At 37.7% G+C, this 26,001-nt stretch overlaps 1 protein-coding gene across 3 annotated transcripts in view; it reads left to right on the plus strand.

Annotated features, from left to right (window-relative positions):
• Positions 1-26,001, plus strand: part of AFG2A (AFG2 AAA ATPase homolog A) — a 355,632-nt gene that overhangs the window by 110,863 nt on the left and 218,768 nt on the right. The gene's annotated exons all lie outside the window — the stretch shown is intronic.

Raw genomic sequence — 26,001 nt, forward strand, 5'->3', positions numbered from 1 at the left:
ATAAGTGCAGTTGTTTGATACAGTAGAGCAATTATAATAAAAGATGTTATACAAATTGTAATATTCTCTGGGATAAATGGAAACCCTGGTGGTATAGTGGTTAAGTGCTATGGCTGCTAGTTGGCATGTTTGAATCCACCAGGCGCTCCTTGGAAACCATATGGGACAGTTCTGCTCTATCGTGTAGGGTCACTATAGGTCGGAATCGACTCGATGGCAGTGGGTTTGTTTTTTGTTTTTTTTCTTTCTGGGATAAATCATGTTTCCTAAAATATACTTAAAATAAAATATAAATTAGTATTAATAGTTTTGTTTTTGAAAATGAGGTCATAAAGAGGGTTATGTATAATGTTATTTTAAACATGTATATATATAAGAATTGCTTACAAGTATGAGTTTTTGTCTACAAGTGTTTATAGGTCTCTTAAGTAATACATACTACAAGCACTTAGTGTTGAATAATATTAATTCATGTACTCTGTGCATAGCTTCTTTATGTATATATTCATTATGAAATGTTTGCTAATGGTAATTACAGTATTGGTAGAGGCAACTTGTGAGCCCTAGTATTAAATGTGATAAGAAGTATTGCTGTCATCTTTCTTCCTGGGTAGAGTTGCCTCATCAGATGAGTGTATAAATATAGGGTTCTATCATTAGGAAGGAAACCCTGGTGGCATAGTGGTTGAGTGCTATGGCTGTTAATCAAAAGGTCGGCAGTTCGAATCCACCAGGCGCTGTCTGGAAACTATGGGGCAGTTCTACTCTGTCCTATAGGGTTGCTATGAGTCGGAATCAACTCGATGGCAATGGGTTTGGGTTTTTTTGGTTTATATTAGGAAAGGAGCCCTGGTGGTGCAGTGGTTAAGTACTTCGCTGCTGACCGAAAGGTCGGCGTTTCAAACTCACCAGCTGCTCTACAGGAGAAAGATGTGACAGTCTGTTTCCATAAAGATTACAGCCTAGGAAACCCTATGGAGCAGTTCTACTCTGTCCTATAGGATTGCTGTGATTTGGAATGGACTCAATGGCACACAAGGACAGTCATTAGGAAGCAGGCTATCCTGCTCCCCACCCCCTGACCCAGTAGAAATTCCATAAATACCTACCAGTCTTTTTGTCTGATGAGTTGAAGTACACAGGCCCTCTTATTACTTCTGTTGTGAAATGGCAGAAAAGCGTTCTAATAGCTCACCTTAACTGTAAGAGAAGAAAAAGAAGCACCAAAAGTTTGGTGAATTAGTGTGATCTGCTACATTTATGTGACAACAGAGACATCTGATTTTGGAGCGTAAAAAGTAACAGAATGGGACACATCGTCAAATATGAACCAGATAGGAGGTAAAATATGTAGCAGAGTTCTCATAAAATGTTACTGAAATAAAATGGTGTAGTAAACCAGATAAGGCATTTGGTAGAAATACTCTGTATTTGCAAGCAGTTTTGCCCAGTAAGAATTTGTGATTGTATTAGAGATGCTAATGATTTCCAGCCTCTAGATGTCATTTCCTCTACAAGTCTTCATCATATTGAACTTTTTTGAGGAGCACCTGTGTGTATTATATACCCTCCCTCCCTCAGTGGTTTGTCCAAATCAAGTACAAATAAAATGTATGCTTTTTTCTTTGTATAGAAAAATTTCTGGTCATGATTGATCAAATTAGTTGACATTTCAGGAAACAAAGATGAGACTGATGAATGAATATAATGCTAATAGGTCCAAAGTAGGGAATGTTGGTTGTAGTTTATCTGGACTAAGTATTATAATTTGTTTTTTATTACCATAAGACTCTTGTAGAATGGCATTTCTTTTGCATTGTTTTTCTAATTGTGCAGTTGACCAGAATTATGTAGAAGTGATTTTTTTTTTATCTAATTAGATTACTGTTACTTAAAAATGAAAACAAATAAAACCTCCATATGTATGTTTTTGCTCTTTGGCTATTTGAATTGAACACATTTTCTAGAAATTAAGAAGAAAACAACCATTGATAGATAATCAATGCCATGGATTGAATTATGTCTCCCCAAAAATGTGTGTCAACTTGGTTAGGCCATGATTCCCAGTATTGTGTGGTTGTCCTCCATTTTGTGATTGTAATTTTATGTTAAAGAAGATCAGGGTGAGATTGTGTAACACCCTTACTAAGGTCACATCCCTGATCCAATGTAAAGGGAGTTTCCCTAGGGTGTGGCATGCACCACCTTTTATGTTACAAGAGATAAAAGGAAAGGGAAGGCAGCAGAATGGGGGGACCTCATACAACCAAGAAAGCAGTGCCAGGAGCAGAGCGTGTCCTTTGAACATGGGGTCCCTGCGCCGAGAAGCTCCTAGTCCAGGGAAAGATTGATGAGAAGGCCGAGAGAGAGAAAACCTTCCCTTGGAGCTGACACCCTGAATTAAGACTTCTAGCCTACTTTACTGTGAAGAAATAAATTTCTCTTTGTTAAAGCCATCTACTTGTGGTATTTCTGTTGTAGCAGCACTAGATAACTAAGACAGTCAAAAATACAAAATTCCAAACATACTAAATAGAAAATTCCAAAAATACTATGTATTATTAAAGTACTCATGGAATAGGAAAACATAGAAAAATGAAAAATTGCACAAATAGGTGGCATTTCTATATAATTTTAAGCCATAAGTAGTCATTTCTTTCATTTGTTCAAAATGATTATGTGTTATCTATGATAACACTAAGATCATATCCGTATGATGACTGAAAGAAGACTGTTTCCTCTTATCAAGTTTCCTCCTTGCCAGATTTTAGATGTCTAACAAATTGAGCAAAACATTATGGTATGTGCCAGTCCTTATGAATGTTACATTATTTTGACTATTTGAAGTTAGTCAAAAGAGGAGATATGTAATTAACCATGAAAGTGAGGATTGCAGCTAGCACATAGTAAATAGAGCATGGACATACTAATCAGAAATCTTTGTGTTTTCAAGAAGATATAATTTCATGCTTATAAAAATGTCTAGTTACAACTCTTCTTTACTTCTCCTTGCTGCCCCATTTAATGGTTTCTTTGAGCCTTGAAAAATAAATGAATCTGATACTTGTCTTCTTATGGGTGTTCTGAATAAGGTGTTTTGTCTTATTTCATATTGTGAATAGGAGGATGTGTTGTTAAGAATTCCTTTACAAAGTACTTTAATGATCTTTATTACAGTTGGGGAAGGAGCCCTGGTGGCTCAGTCGTTAAACACTTTAAACACAGCTGCTAACCCAAAGGTTGGCAGTTCGAACTCATCAGCCGCTCCACAGGTGAAAGATGTGGTATTCTGCTTCCATAAAAGATTTACAGCCTCGGAAACCCTATGGGGCAGTTCTACTCTGCCCTGTAGGGTCACTATGAGTTGGAACTGACATTTGGGAAAATTGAAAATGCTGTTAAGGCTCTTTGGAAAATAAATAGGGAGTGAGGCACTGAGGTGAGAGGAAATTTGAATTATAGTAGGCTAATAATAATATTGAAAAGAGCCCTGGTGGCGCAACTCTTAAGCACTTGGCTGCTGACTAAAAGTCTGCAGTTCAAACCCTCCTGGCAGCTCTGCAGGGAAAAAGACCTGGCGATTTGCTTCTGTAAAGATTAAAGCCTAGAAAACCCTATGGGGAAGTTCTGCTCTGTCACTTGGGGCCACTATGGGTCGAAATCAACTCAGTGGAACCTAATGATAATATTAGGTAACGTTCATTTTGTGCTTATTATATGCTAGAAACTGTTTTAAGTTCTGCAAGTAAAGCAAACTTGCAAAAAAGGCCCCCTGCATTAATGCAAAGTAGGATATTATACAGTTGCCTCCCAATTGTCTGCCTCACCTCCAGGCTGGCTTAAATTTTTACCCTTTCCAAGATTATAATGGAGCAGGGTGAGCAAAGTGGGCAGCAAATCATCAGTCAATCCTGTCTCCAGCAGCAGAAGTGGAGAGGTGTGGGGTGGATCCCCAGGTCCCTGTATTGTCTTGGCACAGCCTTTTTGAACTAAGGAAATGGGCACTAACTAACCTGGAGATTCCTAGAGTTACTTTTTCTGTCCTGGACATCTCAGGCAGTCACAAGATCCAGAATCATCCCTATCAGCTAACAGTGAGTATCTGGTAGTGCTAAAATTCAAGCAGTGCTAGAACAGATATGTAACTAGGAACATATGACCTTTTACTTTATTACCTCATGTAATCCTCACAACAATCCCAGGAGATGTAGATCCTATTCTCATCTTCGTTTTACAGGTGAGAAAACATAGACAGATAGATACGTAACTATCTTACTCGAAGTCACCTATCATTAGTGGCAGAGCTGGAATTTGCATTTAGGTATTCTGACTGCACAGCAGATACTCTGAGCCACTTTTTTACTCCATGACTGCATCATACAGGCCAGGATTCCATCCAGGTCTAGTTAATTAACTATGTGAGCTTGTATTTTTTATGCATCTTCTCTGTGACTTACATCAGTAATGACTGTCTAAGTGGGCTGTTGTAAAACTTCTTTGAAAGCATTCATTCATTCACTGATTCAGTAAGTATTTATTGAATGCTCTTTCTGTAACAGGGTTTGTGTTGAGGATACAACAGTGGTCAGGACCTAGGGCAAGTTCGAACCTTAACCTCTCTAAGCATTCATTTCTTCATCTGTAAAATGGTGATAATAGTAGTAACACATTTTAGTTTGTTAGACTTTAATAGATTTAAAGTGCTTCTGTAGTACCTGGTATTTAGTAAATGCTTAGAAAATTTAATCTATTATTTGTTATAATAATTTCTGCCTGGATATTCTTATAATAATAATGTCTGTATTGATATTCTTATAACAATAATTTCCGTATCAACAGAAATAAAGTAATTAAGCTAGAAATGAATCCTGCGTAATGTAGCTTACATTCTTGTGGAGGATACTGATTAAATAAAGCATTTTGGAAATTAATAAAAGTACTCTATAGCTGACAGACATTTTGGCATTTCATCAAAGATGCTACCAGTTGTAAGACACATCATTTTATGTACCACTACTGAAGAAAAAGTGCTGCCAATTAAAACAAAATGGTGCTGAGAAATTTTCAACTGCAAGATGCATTCTGATTTCACAGATTTAAAGTATGAACAAGTTTGTATCTTAGAAATAGAAGAAAATTGTTTTGTCATTTGGGAGAAAGATGATGATCTATTCTGTTTTGAAAAAGTGATACTATCATATAAAAAATGTTTAGGGATGTTGTTTTATAACTAGAATGTAAAAAAGATGATTTAAATATATGAAAAAATGAAACAAATTAAGTGACGAGTTAAAAGCCGACAGATTGGATGGTATCTTATGCGATGTTGGACAATCTGTGATAATAATAACTGCTTTCTTGTGTAGCTGTTTCTGCACTTACTAGTCTAGAACTGATTTCCAGTTGTAGTAGTTGGGGAAAAAAGAAAGACGTTCTGACCCAGCTTTCATTGAAAATGAAGATTCCAGGCTTAGCAGCATTCTGAAAAGAGCTCTGAGTTTTAAAATAATGATCAGGAAATAGGTGACCTCTTTTGCAGCATATCCATATTTTAGGTAAATTCAGTGAATTCATGATGCTAAGCACTGTAGAGGAAATTTTTGTAGGCATCATTTCTCTAAGTGACGCTTTTCAAAGGAAGGTTATAAATTTTTTTAATGTGATTTTTATGGAGGTTTTTAAAATTGCATAAAATAATAAAATTTTACAGCTGGAAACATTTTTAGATATCATCTAGCTCAAACCTTTTATTTTTCATAAGGAACAGAAGCCCCTAGAATTTAAAAGAAGGGGGATATAACTCCTTTCTGTCTCATACAAGACTAGAGCCCATGTCTTCAAATTAGTGCTATTCAAACTGTACTACTGCTGCCTCTTATACTATTCAGGATTTTAGAAAGAAAACCTGTGCTTAGTTCAGGATAAAAATTCTCATTTACCTAAGTATTTTTATTATTTTATTTTTATTGTTGTAGTTTAAATGAACTTTACATTTCAAGTTAGTCTCCCATACAAAAATTTATACATATATTATTATCTGACCCTAATTGCTCTACCCATACTGTGACAGCACACTCCTCCGTTCCACCCGTGATTCCCCATGTCCATTCAAACAGCTCTTAACCCTGTCTGCCCTCCCATCTCACCTCCGGACAGAAGCTGCCCATTTAGTCTCTCATATCTACTTGAGCTAAGAGGCACACTCCTCACGAGTATCCCTTTATGTCCCACAGTCCAGTCCAGTCCCTGTCTGAAGAGTTGGCCTTGGAAATTGTTTTAGTTCTGGGCTGATAGAGAATCCAGGGGCCATGCTTTCTGGGGTTCCTCCAGTCTCAGTGAGACCATTAAGTCTGGTCTTCTTACTAGAATTTGAGTTCTACACCCAACCTTTCTTATGCTCCATCAGGGACTCTCTGTTGTGTTCACTGTCATGGCGGTCATTGGTGGTAGCTGGGCACCATGTAGTTCTTCTGGTCTCAGGCTGATGAAGTCATCTCTGGTTTATGTGGCCCTTTCTGTCTCTTGGGCTGATACTTTTCTTGTCTTTGGTGTTCTTCATTCTCCTTTACTCCAGGTGGCTGGGGCCAATTGATGCATCTTAGACTGCCGCTTGCAAACTTTTAAGACCCCAGATGCCACTCACCAAAGTAGGATGCAGAACATTTTCTTAATAAGCTTTGTTATACCAATTGACCTAGATGTCCTGAAAACATGGTCCCCAGACCCCTACCCCTGCTACTCTGCCTCTCAGAGTGTTTGATTGTATTCAGGAAACTTCTTAGCTTTGGGTTAGTCCAGTTGTGCTGACTTCCCCTGTAGTGCGTGCTGTCCTTCCCTTCACCTAAGATAATTCTTACCTACTATCTAGTGAGTAAATAACCCTCTCCCTCCTTCCCCACCCTCGTAACCATCAAAGAATGTTTTCTTCTGTGTTTAAACCTTTTCTTCAGTTTTTATAATAGTGGTCTTATACAATATTTGTCCTTCTGTGACTGACTAAATTCACTCAACATAATGAGTTCCAGCTTCCTCCATGTTATAAGATGTTTGACAGCTTCATTGTTGTTTTTTATCGTTGTGTAGTATTCCATTGTGTGGATATACCATAATTTGTTTATCCATTCGTCCATTGATGGGCACCTAGGTGGTTTCCATCTTTTTACTATTGTGAACAGTGCTGCAGTGAACGTGGGTGTGCGTATATCTGTGTGACGGCTCGTATTTCTCTAGGGTATATTCCAAGGAGCGGGATAGCTGGATCGTATGGTACTTCTTTTTCTAGCTTTTCAAGGAAATGCCAAATCAATTTCCAAAGTGGTGGTACCATTTTACATTCCCACCAACAGTGTATAAGTGTTCCGGTCTCTCCACAACCTCTCTAGCATTTATTATTTTGTGTTTTTTGGATTAATGCTAGCCTCATTGGGGTGAGATGATATCTCATTGTAGTTTTGATCTGCATTTCTTTAATGGCTAATGATCGTGAGCATTTCTTCATGTGTCTGTTAGCCACCTGAATATCTTCTTTGGCAAAATGCCTGTTGGTATCCTTTGCCCATTTTTTAATTGGGTTATTTGTCTTCTTGTTGTTGAGGTTTTGCAGTATCATTTACATTTTAGAGATCAGATGCTGATGGGATTTGTCATAGCCAAAAATTTTTTTCCAAGTCTATAGGTTGTCTTTTTACTCTTTTGGTGAAGTCTTTTGATGAGCATAAGTGTTTGAGTTTTAGGAGCTCCTATTTATCTAGTCTGTCTTCTGGTGCTTGTGCATTGTTACTTACGGTTAGTATTGTGTTTATGCCATGTATTAGGGCTCCTAGCGTTGTCCCTATTTTTGCTTCCATGATCTTTATTGTTTTCAATTTTATATTTAAGTCTTTGATCCATTTTGAGTTAGTTTTTGTGCATGGTGTGAGGTCTGGGTCTTGTTTCAGTTTTTTGCAGATGGATATCCAGTTATGCCGGCACCATTTGTTAAAGAGACTGTCTTTTCCCCAATTAACGAACTTTGGGCCTTTGTCAAATATCAGCTGCTCATAGGTGGATTAATTTATGCCTTTATTCTCAAATCTGTTCCATTGGTCTATGTATCTGTTGTTGTACCAGTTCCAGGCTGTTTCGACTACCGTGACAGTATAATGGGTTCTGAAATCAGGTAGAGGCCTCCCACTTGATTCTTCTTCTTCAGTACTGCTTTGCTTATCAGGGGCCTCTTCCCTTTCCATATGAATTTGGTGGTTTGTTTCTCGATCTCATTAAAAAATGCCAGTGGAATTTGGATCGGGATTGCAATCTATCTGTAGATCACCTTGGGGAGAAATGACATTTTCACAATGTTGATTCTTCCTATGCATGAGCAAGGTATGTTTTTCCACTAATGCAGATCTCTTTTGGTTTCTTGCAGTAGTGTCTTGTACTTTTCATTGTATAGGTTTTTTACATCTCTGGTTAGATATATTTCTAAGTATTATTTTATCTTCTTGGTGGCTATTGTAAATGGTATTGATTTGGTGATTTCCTTTTTGAAGTTCTCTTTGTTGGTGTAGAGGAATCCAATTGATTTTTGTATGTTTATTTTGTATCCTGATACTTTTCTGAAAACTTTTATTATATCCAGTAGTTTTCTTGTGGATTTTTTGGGGTTTTCTGTGTATAAGATCATATCATCTGCAAATATAGGTACTGTGACTTTTTCCTTTCCAATTTGGATGCCCTTTATTTCTTTTTATAGCATAATTGCTCTCTCTAGGATCTCCAGCACAATGTTGAATAAGAGTGTTGATAAAGGGCATACTTGTCTGGTTCCCGTTCTCAAGGGGAATGCTTTCAAAGTCTCTCCATTTAGGGGGATGTCGGCTGTTGGCTTTATATAAATGCCCTTAATTATACTGAGGAATTTCCCTTCTGTTCCTATTTTGTTGAGAGTTTTTATCATGAATGAGTGTTAGACTTTGTCAAATGCCTTTTCCGCATCAATTGATAAGATCATGTGGTTCTTGTCATTTTTTTAATTTATGTGATGGATTGCATTGATTGTTTTTCTAATGTTGAGCCATCCCTGCATACCTGGTATAAATCCCACTTGATCGTAGTGAATTATTTTTTTGATGTGTTGCTGAATTCTATTGGCTAGAATTTTGTTGAGGATTTTTTGTCAGTGTTCATAAGGGATATTGGTCTATAATTGTCATTGTTTTGTGGAGTCTTTACCTGATTTTGGTATCAGAGTTATGCTGGCTTCATAAAATGAGTTTGGGAGTATTCCATCCTTTTTTGTGCTCTGAAATACCTTTAGTAGTAGTGGTGTTAACTCTTCTCTGAATGTTTGGTAAAATTCTCCAGTAAAGCCATCTGGGCCAGGGCTTTTTTTTTTGTTGGGAGTTTTTTAATTACCTTTTCAAGCTCTTCTTTTGTTATGGGTTTATTTAGTTGTTCTACCTCTGTTTGTGTTAGTTTAGGTAGATAGTAAGTTTCTAGAAATTTGTCCATTTTCTCTAGGTTTTCAAATTTGTTATAGAGTTCAATTTTTCATAGTTGTGTCTGTTGTGATATCACCCATGTCATTTCTTATACAGAATATCTGCTTTCCTGTCCTGTTTTTCTTTTGTCAGTTTGGCAAAGGGTTTATCAATTCATTGATCTTTTCAAAGAACCAGCTTTTGGCCTTGTTAACTCTTTCAGTTGTTCTTCTATTCTCTATTTCATTTAATTCTGCTCTGATTCTTATTATTTCCTTTCTTCTGGCTCTTGAGGGCTTCTTTTGCTGCTCTTGTTCTACTTGTTCCAGTTGTAGAGTTAATGTTTTGATTATGGCCCTTTCTTCTTTTTGGATGTGTGCATTTATTGCTATAAAGTGACCTCTGAGCACTGCTTTTTGCTGTGTCCTGAAGGTTCTGGTAGGATGTGTTTTCATTCTCCTTTGATTCTATGAATTTCTTTATTCCATCCTTAATTTTTTCCATAACCCAGTAGTTTTTGAGCAAGGTGTTATTCAGTTTTCATGTATTTGGTTTTTTTCTTTCCTTGCTTTTTCCATTGTTGGTTTCTACTTTTATTGCTTTATGGTCAGAAAAGATGCTTTGTAATATTTCGATGCTTTGGATTTTGTTAAGGCTTGCTTTATGGCCTAATGTGGTCTCTTCTGGAGAATGTTCCATGTGCGTTGAAAAAGAAAGTATTCTTGGCTGCTGTTGGGTGGAGTGTTTGGTATATGTTTGTGAGATCAAGTTCGTTGATTGTAATATTTAGATCTTCTCTGTGTTTGTTGAGCTTCTTTCTGGATGTTCTGTCTTTCACCGAAAGTGGTGTGTTGAAGACTTCTGCTATTATTGTGGAGCTGTCTAACTCTCTTTTCAGTGCTGTTAGAGTTTGTTTTATGTATTTTGGAGCCCTGTTGGTAGGTGTGTAAATATTTATTATAGCTATGTCCTCCTGGTATATTGACCCTTTAATCATTATATAGTGTCCTTCCTTATCCTTCGTGTTGGATTTTACTTTAAAGTCTATTTTGTCAGAGATTAATATTGCCACTCCTACTCTTTTTTGAGTGTTGTTTGCTTGATATATTTTTTTCCATCCTTTGAATTTTAGTTTGTTTGTGTCTTTGAGTCTAAAGTGTGTCTCTTGTAAGCAGCAAATAGACAGATGGTGTTTTTTATCCAATCTGCCACTCTGTCTCTTCATTGGTGCATTTAGTCCATTTATATTCAGCATAATTATTGATAGGTATGAGTTTAGTGCTGTCATTCTGATGTCTTTTTTTGTGTGTTGTTCACAGTTTCTTTGTTCCACTTAATTTTGTGTGCTGAGTCATTTTTCTTTATGTATTTTCTTTTCATCTTTTGCATTGTTGTTGATTTTGTCTTTGCTGAGTCTTTATATTGTTCTAGTTTTTATTTTGGCTTGTAGGATTGTTAGTTTCCTTTGTGGTTCCCTTAATATTTACCCCTATTTTTCTAAGTTTATACCAGTCTTTCATTTCTTTATATTGCCTTGGCTTCCTCTCCATATGAAAAATATGTGTCTACATTTTTTTAAGTCCCTCTTTTTTATTTTAATGTTATCATCTTTTACATGTTGACATCTGTTCCCCTATTTTCAGTGTTTTAGCTTCGATTTATTTTTGTGTCTTCCGTATCTGGGTTGATATCTGGTTGCTCTGTCCTGTATTGGTAGTCTTGGATTGTTATTTGATGTTACTGATTTTCTAACTGGAGGACTCCCTTTAGTATTTCTTGTAATCTTGGTTTGGTTTTTGCAAATTTCCTAAACTTCTGCTTATCTGGAAATGCCCTAATTTCGCCATCATATTTGAGAGACAGTTTTGCTGGATATGTAATTCTTGCCTGGCAGTTTTTCTCCTTCAAGGCTTTATATATTAGTCATCCCACTGCCTTCTTGCCTGCATGGTTTCTGCTGAGTAGTCCGAGCTTCTTATTATTGACTCTCCTTTGTAGGCGGCTTTTCGTTTATCCCTAGCCGCTCTTAAAATTCTCTCTTTATCTTTGGTTTTGGCAAGTTTGATTATAATATATCTTGTTGACTTTCTTTTAGTACCTGCATTGTGTGGTGTTCGATGAGCATCTTGGATATCTTGTCATCTTTCACGATATCAGGGAAGTTTTCTGCCAAAAAATATTCAACAATTCTCTCTTTATTTTCTGTTATTCCTCCCCCCGCCTCCCGCCCCTGTTCTAGTACTCCAGTCACTTGTAGGTTATTCCCCTTGATAGAGTCCCACATAATTCTTTGGGTTTCTTCATTTTTTTAATTCCTTTTATCTGATTTTTCCTCAAATAAGTTGGTGTCAAGTGCTTTATCTTCAGTGTCACTAATTCTGACTTTCTTTGCCTCAATTCTGCTCCTGTGACTTTCTGTTGAGTTGTCTAATTCTGAAATTTTATTGTTAATCTTCTGGATTTCTGATTGCTGTCTCTCTGCGGATTCTTGCAGCCTGTTAAATTTGTCATTATGCTCTTCTCTAATCTTTTTAATTTCCTCTATTGCATGTTCTGTGTTTTGCTTACTTTCCTACCTAATTCTTTGAAGAGTTCTGTATATTAATCTTTCGTATTCTGCCTCCGGTAATTCCAAGAAATTTTTGTCCTCTGGAAAATTTCTAGATTCTTTATTCTGGGAGCTTGCTGAAGGCATCATGGTTTGCCTCTTTATGTGATTTGATATTGACTTTTGTCTCCGAGCCAGCAATAAATTATTTTTTTTGTGTGTGTGTGTGTTTGCTTACTGTGTCCTAGGTTCTTGTTTTGATTTGATATGCCCAAATAGGCTGCTCGTTTGAGCTAGTTTGATTATTGGCAACTTTGAAGCTCTATTATCCCATCACCAGGTGGTTAGATCTGTTACTAGGTATGTGAGCTCAGGATTCCGCCCACTACTCCTGTATGGATTCAGCTCAGCTTCCCAGGTAGATAGCCACCGAGTGTGTGGTGTAGGCTCTCATATACAGTCCTAGACAGGCATGTGCGATTGGTGTAGGCACAGGCATCTGGCTGCAGCAGGAGGTCACACTCTGAGCAAGGCAGGGGCTGGTGGCCACCCCCGAGTGTCCAGGAGGAAGACATGTCCCTATTCCCTAGAGCGCATAAGTGGATGGGTTTTGCAGCCAGACTGTGAGCACCCAGTGCTGTTGGCTGTAAGGAGTGGGGGGCACCTTTTATTCTTGGGCCGCTATTGCAGGTGGCTAGGTGGCATGGGTGGAGCCACCAGTCCTCAGGCCCCTGATGTGGGTAGGTGAAGACCCTGCTTAATGGGCAGAACAGTGTCAGATGTCAGAAACCTGCCACTTCACAGCTTAAACAGTTCAAGTTATACTTCACGTATATACCCTGTTGTACTGCAGTAACGAGGGCTTACACTGTTGAAATGGGCCCGTAGACGTCTGTGTAGGGGGAAAGGCACTCAAAGTCTGTGGATCCCTTATGCCTGTGCCTAGGGAAAGGAGCTGTGCCTACCCTGGGTTTCTGGCTTCCAGGAGCTGGCAGTTTATTTTTTTCCCGTTAATTTGTTCACTCTCCAAGGCCGGGAGAATGGCTCAAGGCGTGTGACGGTTTCTATTTCTGGCCTAGGAACTTGGCAATTGCTGAAGCTGGTCCAGTACCTAGTGCAAAACAGGGAGCAGGGAGATAAATCGGAGAGAGATTTTTCCCTAAGGGGGATTTTTTTGATCCGCCTGGTAGACCTTATGCAAGTACTTATCTTTCACTGATCAAGGGCTGCTTCTCACTGGTTCTGGGTGGCCAAGTAGACTCTCTGCCGCTGGGTCTCTTGTGGTGTGGAAAACGTGCCTCCTGAGCTCCGCTGCTTGCCTTCTTGACCGCTTTCCCGTGAGCTGATGAGGCCTGAAGGGCTCAGGCTCTTGCCCAGTCAGGTCTAGTAACTCTTCACTGCTTCCGAACCGTCTCTCCCTCCCCGTGCCACTCAGTCCAGTTCATTAACTTTGCCTTTGATGTTCAGGGCTCCTAGATTGTCATAGATAATCGATTCACTTGTTTTTTCTGGTTTGTTGTAAAAGGGTCCACTGGAAGCATGCGACTACTCCGCCATCTTGTCCCCGCCCCCTACCTAAATATTTTTTAATGTTTAAGAAAGTCTTGTAGTATGAACACCAATAGTACTTTAACAACCATTATTTTGTATATTTGTGTTTAAAGTTGGAATGTTTAATGCCTGTTTACTAGTATGCAGTTCTTACCAATTTATACTTAATTGCCTCACATATAGTTTTCACATTGAACAGTTTTTTATATTAAACAGTAATGCTGAGGAAAACAGAGTGAAAGAAGAAATGGAGAATGTATAATAGATTTTTTCCATATAATAGTTCTGTACAATTCATCAGAGTTCTGTGAATTTTTTTGTTCTATGCTCCGTCAGTGCCTTGTGGCTCAGTAGTATAGCACAGATTAAAGACTTTCCTTAGATGGCCTGTTGCACCATATTTACTGGGAGTTGGTAATTATTATTTTTCTTGTTGTAGGTCTCTTACTGTAACTGTCTTGCCTTAAAAGTGAAAGCACTTTTACTTACATTTTACATGTACCATGACAATTACTACAGATGATGCTTTTGTTCAGAATAGTACATATTTGGCTAGTCTTCTTTATGTCCTCTTTAGGTGTCTTCCACGTTTGAGTATTCCTCATGGGAGTGGGAGGTCGATTTTAAGAAAACAAATTCATCTGCCTATCATTTGGAACTCTATGACATTTAAAGGGTGTAGTAGCAAAAATAAAAATGGATACGTGAGGTGTTGGTCTGTCATTTAGGAATCATGTTAAGGGGTGGTGGGCATTTTATTTTATTAGAGGAGTTGAAAAGGAAATACTTATATATTTCTGTGAACGAGTTTAGTGTTGAAAAATAAAATCAGCATAATGTTTACTGTTATGGCAACAAGGTTTCTTTAAGATATGGGTTGCCGTACCCTTTTATAAAGCTTCAGTTAGTAAATATTTTTTGGCATTGTGAGCCATATGGCCTGTTGCAACTACTCACCTCTACAATTGTAGCGTGAAAGCAGCCATAGACGACAGGCAGTCTCCGGGTTATGATTGTCTGACTAACATACAACCTGTAGTTAAGAACCAACCCTCTTAAAGCCTAGCAGGAAAAACCTGGCTTAGTGTACGCCTGGACTCCCACTATGCGGCTGTGCTTCTTCCATGCGTGCAGGTGTCTCAGCGGGTCCTTGGGTAGCCACTGGCGGCGGGTGGGCCCCTTGAACATGGTGTGTCCGGTCGCGGCTGCCATCAGCAGCGAGTGGAGAACTCACATGTGCTCACCTCCCTCGGAGCTCAGAAAGGGCGGGCCCCACCATCAGCGTTCCCCAAGCACTGCTGCTGCGCTCTGCATGGCGGGCCTGCAGGTGGTGGCGGCTGATGGCCGGGACTGTGTGGTCTGCATATACTCAGAGTAGAACTGGTCAGTACGTCGGCTGGGCACACTATCGGGCCTACGTGGCACCCCTTACACAGCTCCATCCCACCCCATCCCGCCAGGCCTTCCATGCTATACAGCCCAGGGCCATCACAACACCCCTCTGGGCTTCTGTTTCCCCTACCTTACGCCTGTGGGATTTCATTATTGCAGCGGTTCTTGGCCTTTTGTTGGCTGGAAGGCCGGGGAGCAGTCTTAGATTCCTGACCTCTGTATGTCTATATGGTTTCCGGGGGGTCTGTGGAGAACTTTGGATTTGGGTTTCCCTAAGTGTCCTCGTACCAACTCTTGGGCACTTTTAGCACACCCTGAGCCGGCACTGTCTCCTCTGTACCCTGAGGCAGGTGCTTCATAGTTGGTGCATGGGGTTGACAGGTCTGGTGAGGTGATGGGAGAATGAGCCATCTGGCCCCAGCATCATCCTACCCATGCCCCAACCCTCCCTGCCTCTGCTGAGTAGGGTTCAAAACTCAGCAGAAATGCGGCCTTGCGGTACAAAGTAGATTTTTTAGTTCAGAGTCTACAGTAAAGTATTTAATTGGTCTGAAAGAATTTACAGAGCAGAATCTTGTAAGTATTTTGGATAACATTTGCCCTTTGGGTATCTCTTCTGCTGTGGAGAAGGTATATAAAATGGTTTGTAATAACAAAGGGGTGCTACTTTGCAATGTGCATCGAAACATTATCATTATTACTGTATTATGTTAAAGATGTTTTAGTTATTTGGAAGTGTTTCTTTAATTATTTTTATACGTATAAAGGTACACTCTATACTATAAACTAAGACAAACATTTGACTGACATTAGATATGAACCATACCTAACTGTTCTGACTTAACATACAAATTTGATTTAAAGACAGACTTAGGAATGGGGACTGCCTGTATATATAAACCCGAAAACAAATCCGTTGCTGTTGAGTCGATTGTGACTCATAGTGACCCTATAGGACAGAGTAGAACTGCCCCATAGGGTTTCCAAGGCTGTAAATCTTTATGGAAGCAGACTGCCACATCTTTTCTGCAGAGTGGCTGGTGGGTTTGCCGACCTTAACGTTAGCAGCGAAGCACTTTAACCATTGCACCACCAGGGTTCCTATAAACTGTATATAATAAAAAAAAAAAAATAACAGTTGGCTAGCCAGATTGCTGACCCTTGTTTTAAGATATTATAAAGTCCCTTTGCTCAGTGGCACTGTATGACTTTTGAATAGGAATGATTTTGAAAAGCAGCTTGATATCTGAAAGAACAAAAGAATTGGTGTTTTGAAAATCTAGCTCTGATTATTTCTATAGTGGAACATTTTTTCATTGTTGTGTTGCTTATCTCTAGCAGATACTAACGTTTTATAAAAATCATTTTATTATGTTAATGATTAAACATTTGTTTTTAAACTTTTTCTTGGAGTTGGTTTTGATTTCCTAGGATGTCAGTCTTACGGTTTTTGTTTCCTGCTGCAGCTTTGAAAGTCAGCCAAGAATATTTCTCAGCCCATAAAACATTTTCACTATGCTATTCTCCAGCTAGCTTTCAATGATCTGTGGAAATAAAGGATAAGGGCAGCTAGGGTAATGGGAATCCAAAGAATTCCCTTCACCTAATCTTCCACATTAATTATGGCCGCCATTTCCTCCTACAACAGATAGCAAATTGGACAAATTTGAGTTTTACCTCTTTCTGTTTAGAAGTGCCTGATTAGAGGTGTCAGTAATAAGTCACTGTATTTGAATAATTTTGTTAACAATAATGAGCTAAATTGCTTCACTTAGATACTATAACAACACAGAATCAGAATTTTAAAACTAGTGGGGACTATGTATATGTCATCTCATTGAACTCCTCATTCATAGATGCTAACAATTATGAAATCCTGAAGGGAGTGATAATTTCTTTATTCTCTTATCTCAGATGTCTAGTGTAGTGCCTAGCGAACAGGCACACAGATATTTATGTTTGAATAAGGAAATAGAGGCTCAGATAAACTAGAGATTATGACCACTCAGCTGGTGATCAGCAGAGTCAGACTTCACCATGTTATAGTGTTGTTTGTGAACAAATTTCTTTTAAAATTGAACACTGAGACTGTCTTAGGGAGTTCTGTGGCACGCCCTCATGTTCATAGAAGCATCGTCATTTTCATTATAAAGAATCATTTGTAAGCTTTGGAAAAATTCACCTTTCAAGGATCTCTACAAAGAGTTAATGAAGTGCTAACTGTACTCCCCTTGTAAAAATTCAATAGTTTTTTGTACACACTAAATCTAAAAGAGTGGGTCTGGACTCAAAACTTTGTCAGTTGTGCTAAGGATATAGAAATCATAGATATTCTTTTAACTGTAGCTGATAGCAACGATAATCAAAGGATAAGAACACTAATGAAGATCATACTTTTTAGGCAGGTGAAAACATTTTAAAGAAAACTGCTGCCATCTTGATATATTAATTAATTTTGTAGAAAGGTCACTGTGTTACTCTCTTCCTGGGAGGTCATTCAGTCACACTTATTTTATTACAGGGGAATCTAATAGAGTTTCTTCTCAAGTTAGCAAGGACTCAAGTCACTGGGATCTAAAGTCTGTGTGTCTGTAGCGACACTTTTCACTTATAGCATATAAATGCTAATTGTGACTCATCAAAGACAAATGCTGCGTAATATTTTCTCACGTCACAAAAGCTAAGTTCACTTAAAACCTAACCCATTGTCGTCGAGTCCATTGACCTTACGGTACCGAGTAGAACTGTCCCGTAGGGTTTCCAAGACTGTAATCTTTACAGAAGCAGACTGGCATATATCTTTCTCCCAGGGAGTGGCTGGCGGATTTGAACTGCCGACTTTCGGTTAGCAGCCGAGCACTTCACCACTGTGCCACTAGGTCTCCGTAAGTTCACTTAGAAGACACAAAAAAGAGGGTAGAAAAAAACAGGTGAAAGAACTTCTTTTGCTTTAGATCCAAGAAACCAAAGGAGTGGAGATTTTCTTCTCGTTAATCTGTTTTCTGAGCCAAGCGTTTCTGCATGAGAGCACACAATCTTATGGTTTATTATAGAAAAATATTTTGTGTATTTTAGAGGTATTCCCTGTTTTAAGAAACTCATTTTTAAAATATAAAAATATCTGAAAAGTATAAAAATATTGCTCTCTGGAACTTTTAGCTGATCAAAATAAATCATTTCTTGAAAACTCTGAGGAGCAAAGCTATTATTACATTTGAACAGATAATATCCAGTGAAGACTGATGTGTAAAGAGCTCTAATTACCAATGCATAGCAACCCCCTACTAATAAATCTTAAAGAAACAGAGTGTCTTTAAGTAGTGTATATATTACAGGGCTTAGTGATTGGGCATGCGTAGTAGCTGTGAAGGACTTCAGAGGAGCAGTTCTCATCTAAGTATTAGGTTGGTGGCTTTCATGGCATAATTTAAGGATATTTGATGCTTTCTGCCATGCTATAAGTCAAGGCTAGGTAGAGAACTGGCAATATGGGTCTGGATGTATCTGCTAGCCTCTTATGTCACGTTATCACATTCATGCTTTATTTCAGTAAATACTTACGTGCCAGAGACTCCTTTGTTTAATTTGTTACAATAATTTTAAAAGATTTTAGGCCTTTTCATTAAGCTAATTATGATGGTGATAATTACAATCATGATAATCCTTGTAACTACTATTTAGCATTTCCTTTATGCTAGTACTGTCCTTTATACATTTTATTTAATTTTGAGGAAGGTATGATCCCTCTCATGTTTTGACTGAGGAAATTGAGGCTCAGAGAGGTTAAGTAACTTTTCCACAAGGTTACACAAAAAACAAGTTGATAAAACTAATATTGGAACCCAAGGCTGTCAAATATCAAAGCTCTTTCAAATTTAAAGTGCCTTTCCCTGTCTAGTACTAATCAGTGAAGGTTTCACTGGAATTATTAAGAACAAAACCTTTATATTCTACAATAATTTATTGTGATTACTACAGAACTTAAAAGTTTTCTGTTTTATCATTTTGAGATCTGTGGTATATATTTATGTACTTATGATAGATGTTTAAAAACGTTTCCTCTGCTTCTAGATAGCTTGTTTTCAGAAAATAAGTTTGAACTGATATGTATTTATTTATCTTACTACTGTTTTTTTTATTATTGTGTTTCTACATCAGCGTGCAGAGGTCCAAGATCTGTTAAAAATTCTCTTCTAAAAATTGCTTTTGGCAGGGTGTAAATTGAACTAAGTTTAAGAATCACTTATTTCTCTAACACTGTTTGTGTCAAAACCATACAAATGTAATGAGTATTGCCTATGTTAGCTTGGAGTTTTTACTGGGAAATTATAACAAGAAGGAAAAATACATATTTATATGTCATTCTCTATGTTAACAGTTTATACAAAGCTGCAGTTATGCAGAGCACATGTAGTTTGCACAGCTCTAGGACAGCTGGTAAAGATAACTCACTATGTATGTCTGTCTACATTTTATAGGATACTTTTTAAGCTCAGCTAGTTTATTTGCTGTAGGTTCATGCTGAATGTTGATCATAATTTGACAGCCTAGTTTATTACTTAGGTGGTAAGCTGGAAAATTAAAGGTATTATTGATTGTTGATACTCATAAAATAGTTTTTGCTTTAATTTTTTCAAGTTTGGTGGTTATTTCTTCTTAATCGATAGGTATTTCGTCAGTACAGTTAAGTGTTTCCTTCCAACTATAATTAATGAATAAAAGGCTTTTTTCCCCTTACAGTGCTGATTTCAATGGTATCTGTTCATAGATACTTCAAGTTTACTCTGGAACATTGGTGTATTTGGTTTACAAAATTCTTTAACGTTATTTATGCTTTATAGAATGATAGAAGGAGAATAAGCTCTGGAATCAAGCAGATGTATATTCAAATTCTGCCTCTGCCACTTGCTAGTTTTGGAATTTTGGACAAGTTGTTCAACTTCTCTGTGCTTCGGTTTCCTTATCTATAAAACGGAAGTAAAATCAGTATCTCGCTCACAGTGCAGTTGTTGGTATTTATGAATTAATACCTGTGATGTATGACACCCACCGCATTGCCATTGAATTGATTCTGACTCATAGTGACACTATAGGACAGAGTAGAACTGCCCCATGTGGTTTCCAAGGCTGAAATTTTACGGAAGCAGACTATCACATCTTTCTCCTGCGGAGCAGCTGGTGTACTTGAACCTGCGCCTTAACCACTGAACCACCAGGATTCAGGGCAAGTTAAATATAAATGTCACCTATTATTGACAGTGTCTGGGAGTAGGTACTTCATGAACAGTGGGTATTTTTTAATAATTATTTATGAAAGTTTTCTCATAGCTTTCTGTGAGAGATCAAAATACTCCATTTTTCTGAGGCTATAAGTGAGGCACAAGTAAGCCATCTGGTTTAAATAATTACATCCTGGGCTTTAATAATGCTACAAATGAGCACTTTCACAGAAGAAGAAGAGTTTAATTTTGTTTGGGGATCAGAGAAGGACTTATTGAGGAGTTTATTTTTAAATCAGCCCAACAAGGTGAACAAGGAATCTAAGAAATCCCTGGTTTTGATAACACTTCAGATATTTAATTATCAAGGTATCATTGCCAGCTGGAAAACATAGTTGGAATTTTAAGCATGAAGAAGGTTGTTTACAGGAAAATGCAGTATGTGGACTATGATATGATTCTGCCTTTCTCTAGAATTGTTTTAAAAAAAAAAAAAATCCCAGTGTAACATGAATTGGATTTCTTCAGTTCAAGAGGTTGGTAGTGTTGGAAATGATATATTAAAAATATTGCGTGTGTTTATAGAAGAACTGATTTCATCCCTAGGGACAGAGATGCATTCTATGGGTAAATATATTATTTTAAGATCAGCAGATTTTATTTGGAGTTACATAAAAGATTTTGTTCAAGATTTTTAAAATGTTTAAAACATGAGTCCTTAAATCTTTTTTTTTTTAACTAAAAAAAATAGGGTTACCCTTCCGAGCCTACCTCCTTTCCTTTCTTCCTCTTTCCCTGTAAGAGAAAATGTTAGTAATTTTAGTGTTTTCGTAAACTACAGGATACTTCGTTATAGTAGACATTTACTTTTTGAAACACAGTGTTGAAAACCTAATGCTTCCATGTGGTTTTGTTTTTCGATAGATTGTAACTTGTTTAAGTATTTATTCCCATGCTTTAAATTTCTTAAAATATAAAAGTATCTCTCTTTCTCTTTTTTATTTTTATTTTGAAGAAATGTCTAGCAAGGAGCCACAACTGTTGTTATTATTCCATAGTTTTATCTTCTTCAAGTTATTTATTTGATCTAAATGTAATTCATACAGTTCCTGTACTTAGCTATGAAAAGGGGGGAAAGGAAAAAGAAGAACCGTTGTATGTGTCTTCTCCTGCCCTAAACCCATTTTGTCTTATGTGGTATACTCACTAGTTCCTCAGTCAAGAAATTGAAGTCTATGTTTCCTAATCATAGTAATTCATTTTAAAAGAAGTTCATTTTGGGCCTGTGTTAGGTAAAGAAAGGAAAAGCAAAATAGGACCTACAAATCTTTGATGAATTCTTGACATTTTTAATGAGTGAGCACTTACTGTTGTGAATGCAAACAAATAGTGCCATAACTTCTCAAGTTTTTATTATCAGGAAATTGATACTTAGGACTCAGAAATGCCCTGTTTGTAACTGTTTTAGTATCTCAGCTTCTTACTGCAAAAATCATTTTGTATAGAGAATTTTTGGAATAAATCATAAATATAAATACTGGTCACAGACTGTTACCTCTAGGTAGCAGTGATTTTATTGCCTTTAGGTTTTGAGAATCTTGAATGCATACTTGATCACTTGGATTTCTTTTGATAGTTTTGGGAAATTCTCAGTTAGTATTTAGAAAGACAGTGTTCTGCCATTCATAAGTTTTCACTGGCCATTTTTTTAGAAGTAGATTGCCAGGTCCTTTTTCCTAGTCTGTCTTAGTCTAGAAGCTCCACTGAAACCTGTCCACCATGGGTGACCATGCTGGTATTTGAAATACTGGTGGCATAGCTTCCAGCATCACAGCAACATACAAGCCACCACAGTATGACAAACTGACAGAAGAGCACTTGAAGATAGATATCCTAGGCATTAGTGAGTTGACATGGACTGCTATTGGCCATTTTGAATTGGACAGTCATATGGTCTACTATGCCGGGAATGACAAATTGAAGAGGAGTGGGTTCACATTCATTGTCAAAAAGAACAATTTCAAGATCTATCGATGCTGTCAGTGATAGGATAATATCCATATGCTTACAAGAAAAAACAGTTAATATGACTATTATTCAAATTACGGACTAACCATTAATGCCAAAGATGAAGAAATTGAAGATTTTTACCACCTTCTACAGTCTGAAATTGAGCAAATATGCCGTCAAGATGCGCTGATAATTACTAGTGATTGGAATGCAAAAGTTGAAAACAAAGAAGAAGGATTGGTAGTTGGGAAATATGACCTTGGTGATGGAAAGAACGCTGGAGATCGCATGATAGAATTTTGCAAGACCAATGACTTATTCATTGCAAATACCTTTTTTCAACGACATAAACAGTGGCTGTACACGTAGATCTCACCAGGTGGAATCCACAGGAATCAGATCAACTACATCTGTGGAAAGAGACGATGGAAAAGCTCAGTATCATTAGCCAGGAGCCAACTGTGCAACAGACCATCAATTGCTCCTATGCAAGATCAAGTTGAAGCTAAAGAAAATTAAAACAGGTCCACAAGAACCAAAGTATGACCTTGAGTGTACCCCACCTGAATTTAGAGACCACCTCAAGAATAGATTTGACGCATTGAACACTAATGAACAAAAACCAGATGAGTTGTGGGATGACATCAAGGACATCATACATGAAAAATGTAGAAGGTTATTTAAAAGACAGGAAAGAAAGAAAAGACCAAAATGGATGTCAGAAGAGACTCTGAAACTTGCTCTTGAACGTCGACTAGCTAAAGCAAAAGGAGGAAATGATGGAAGTCAAAGCACTGAACAAAGGGTGGCTTGAGAAGACAAAGAAGTATTGTAATGACATGCGCAAAGAGCTGGAGATAGAAAACCAAAAGGGAAGAACATGCTCGGCATTTCTCGAGCTGAAAGAGCTGAAGAAAAAATTCAAGACTCGAGTTGCAATAGTGAAGGATTCTATGGGGAAAATATGAAACAACGCAGGAAGCATCAGAACAAGATGAAAGGAATACACAGAGTCACTGTACTAAAAAGAATTGGTCAACGTTCAGCCATTTCAGGAGAAAGCACGTGATCAAAAACCGATGGTTCTGAAGGAAGAAGTCCAAGCTGCGAAAAACAAGGCTCGAGGAATTGATGGAATACCAGTTGAGATGTTTCAACAAACGGATGCAGTGCTGAAAGTGCTCACTTGTCTATGCCAAGAAATTTGAAAGACAGCTCCCTGGCCAACCAGCTGGAAGTGATCCATATTTATGGCCATTCCAAAGAAAGGTGATCTAACAGAATGTGGAAGTTAATTGAAGAATATCATTAATATCACACACAATTAAAATTTTGCTGAAGATCACTCAGAAGTGATTGCAGCAGTATATTGACAAGGAACTGCCTGAATTCAAGCCAAATTCAGAAGAGGGCATGGAACCTGGGATGTCATTGCTAATGTCGGATGGATCCTGGCTGATAGCAGAAAGATGTTTACTTGTGTTTTATTGACTATGCAAAGGCATTCGACTATGTGGGTCATAACAAATTATGCATAACATTGTGAAGAATGGGAAATTCAGAACACTTAATTGTGCTCATGAGGAGTCTGTACGTAGACCAAGAGGCAGTTGTTCAAACAGAACAAGGGGATACTGTGTGGTTTAAAATCAGGAAAGGTGTGTGTCAGGGTTATTTCCTTTCACCATACTTATTCAGTCTGTATGCTGAGCAAATAATCCGAGAACTGGACTATATGAAGAAGAATGCGGCATCAGGATTGGAGGAAGACTCATTAACAACCTGCAATATGCAGATGACACAACATTGCTTGCTGAAAGTGAAGAGGGCTTTAAGCACTTAGTGATAAAGATCAAAGACTACAGCCTTCAGTATGGATTACACTTCAACATAAAGAAAACAAAGATCCTTACAATTGGACCTATAGTAAGCAACATTGTGATACATGGGAAAAATATTGAAGTTGTCAATCATTTCATCTTACTTGAATCCATAATCAGTGCCCATGGAAGCAGCAATCAAGAAATCAGATGACATAGTGCATTGGGCAAATCTGCTGCAAAAGACCTCTTTAAAGTGTTAAAAAGCAAAGATGCCACTTTGAGGACTAAGGTGCGCCTGACCCAAACCATGATATTTTTAATCGCCTCATATTTGTGCTAAAGCTGCACAGTTAGTAAGGAAGATGGAAGGGGAATTGATGCATTTGAATTACAGTGTGTGCAAAGAATATTGAATATACTGTGAACTGCCAGAGAATGATCAAATATGTCTTGGAAGAAATACAGCCAGAATGATCTTTAGAAGTGAGGATGGTGAGAATTTGTCTCACGTTCTTTGCACATGTTATCAGGAGGGACCAGTCCCTGGAGAAGGACATCATGCCTGGTGAAGTAGAAGGTCAGTGGAAAAGTGGAAGACCCTTGGATTGACATGGTAGCTGCAACAAAGGGCTCAAGCATATCAGTGATTGTGAGGATTGTATAGGTCTGAGCAGTGTTTTGTTCTGTTGTACATAGGAGTGCTGTGTGTCAGATCCAATTCAATGGCTCCTAACAGCAATTTATTATGACTTCTAGCATTCTGTTTCTTCTCTATGTATTTGTTGTTGTTGTTCCTTCTTTCTAGTATGTCTTAGCCTGGAAGCTCTGCTGAAACTTGTCCACCAAGGGTGACCCTGCTGGTATTTGAAATACCGGTGGCAAAGCTTCCAGTATCACAGCAACATGCAAGCCACCACAGTACAACAAACTGACAGATGCCTGGTGGTATCTCTATTTATAGGACTCCAGTTATGCATTCTTAGGCCTTTTGTCTGGCCTCCATATGTTTTCACACACTTTTCTATTTTCTATTCTTGTTTTCAATTTGTGCAGCACTTAGGATTATTTTTACCAACCTTTCTTCCAATTCAAGAATTCTCTGTTCTGTTGTATCTAATCTCCTATTAATCCCATTTTTTAATTTTTAATTTTAGTTAATTTACTTTTAAGTTTAGAATTTCAATTTTATTTTTTTGTATGGCTTCCAAGTTATTGCTGAAGTTTACCGTTCTTTTTCATGCTACGATTCTTGTGAATTTTTGTTGTAAGTTTTTCAATCCTCTTTCTAGGTTTCCTGTTAACTTAATAATATTCCATGATTCTATCTCTTCTTCTGAGAAGGAATTTAAAGGTGCGAGAGGAGAAAGGCTGAATGATAATCTAAGCAATCTTTTTTCTTTTTTTTTTTTAGGGTATAGGGCATTGAGAAATAAAAAATTATTATTAGTTTCCATTGATTCAACTTCAACTCATGGTGATCTTATGTATGATAGAATGGAACTTTGCCCAGTCCTGTGCCATCTCCATGATTTTGATATCTTTGAGCCCATTGTTGAGACTATTGCATCAATTCATCTCATGGAGGGTTTCCTTCATTTTTGCTGATTCTCCACTTTACCAAACAGGATGCCATTTTCTAGTGATTGGAAGATGAAGCCTCATTATCCTCGCTTCTAAGGAGCATTCTGGTTGTATTTCTTCTAAGATTGACTTGTTTATTATTCTGCTTTCGGCCAAGATCTATCTGATATCAGTAATGATATCCATCATTCCTTGTCCTCTCCTGAATCTGGCTTGAATTTTGACAGTTCCCCATTGATGCATGGCTGCAGTTGGTTTTGAATTATCCTCAGCAAAATTTTCCTAGCAAATGATATTAATGATATTGTTCAATAATTTTCTCATTCCATTTGATCACCTTTCTTTGGAGTGGGCACATATACATATGTATGAATCTCTCCTACTTTTCCTAATTTTTTGACATAGATGAATAAGGG

Source organism: Trichechus manatus, unplaced genomic scaffold (genome assembly GCF_000243295.1).
Source record: "Trichechus manatus latirostris isolate Lorelei unplaced genomic scaffold, TriManLat1.0 scaffold00174, whole genome shotgun sequence".
Classification (NCBI taxonomy): domain Eukaryota; kingdom Metazoa; phylum Chordata; class Mammalia; order Sirenia; family Trichechidae; genus Trichechus; species Trichechus manatus.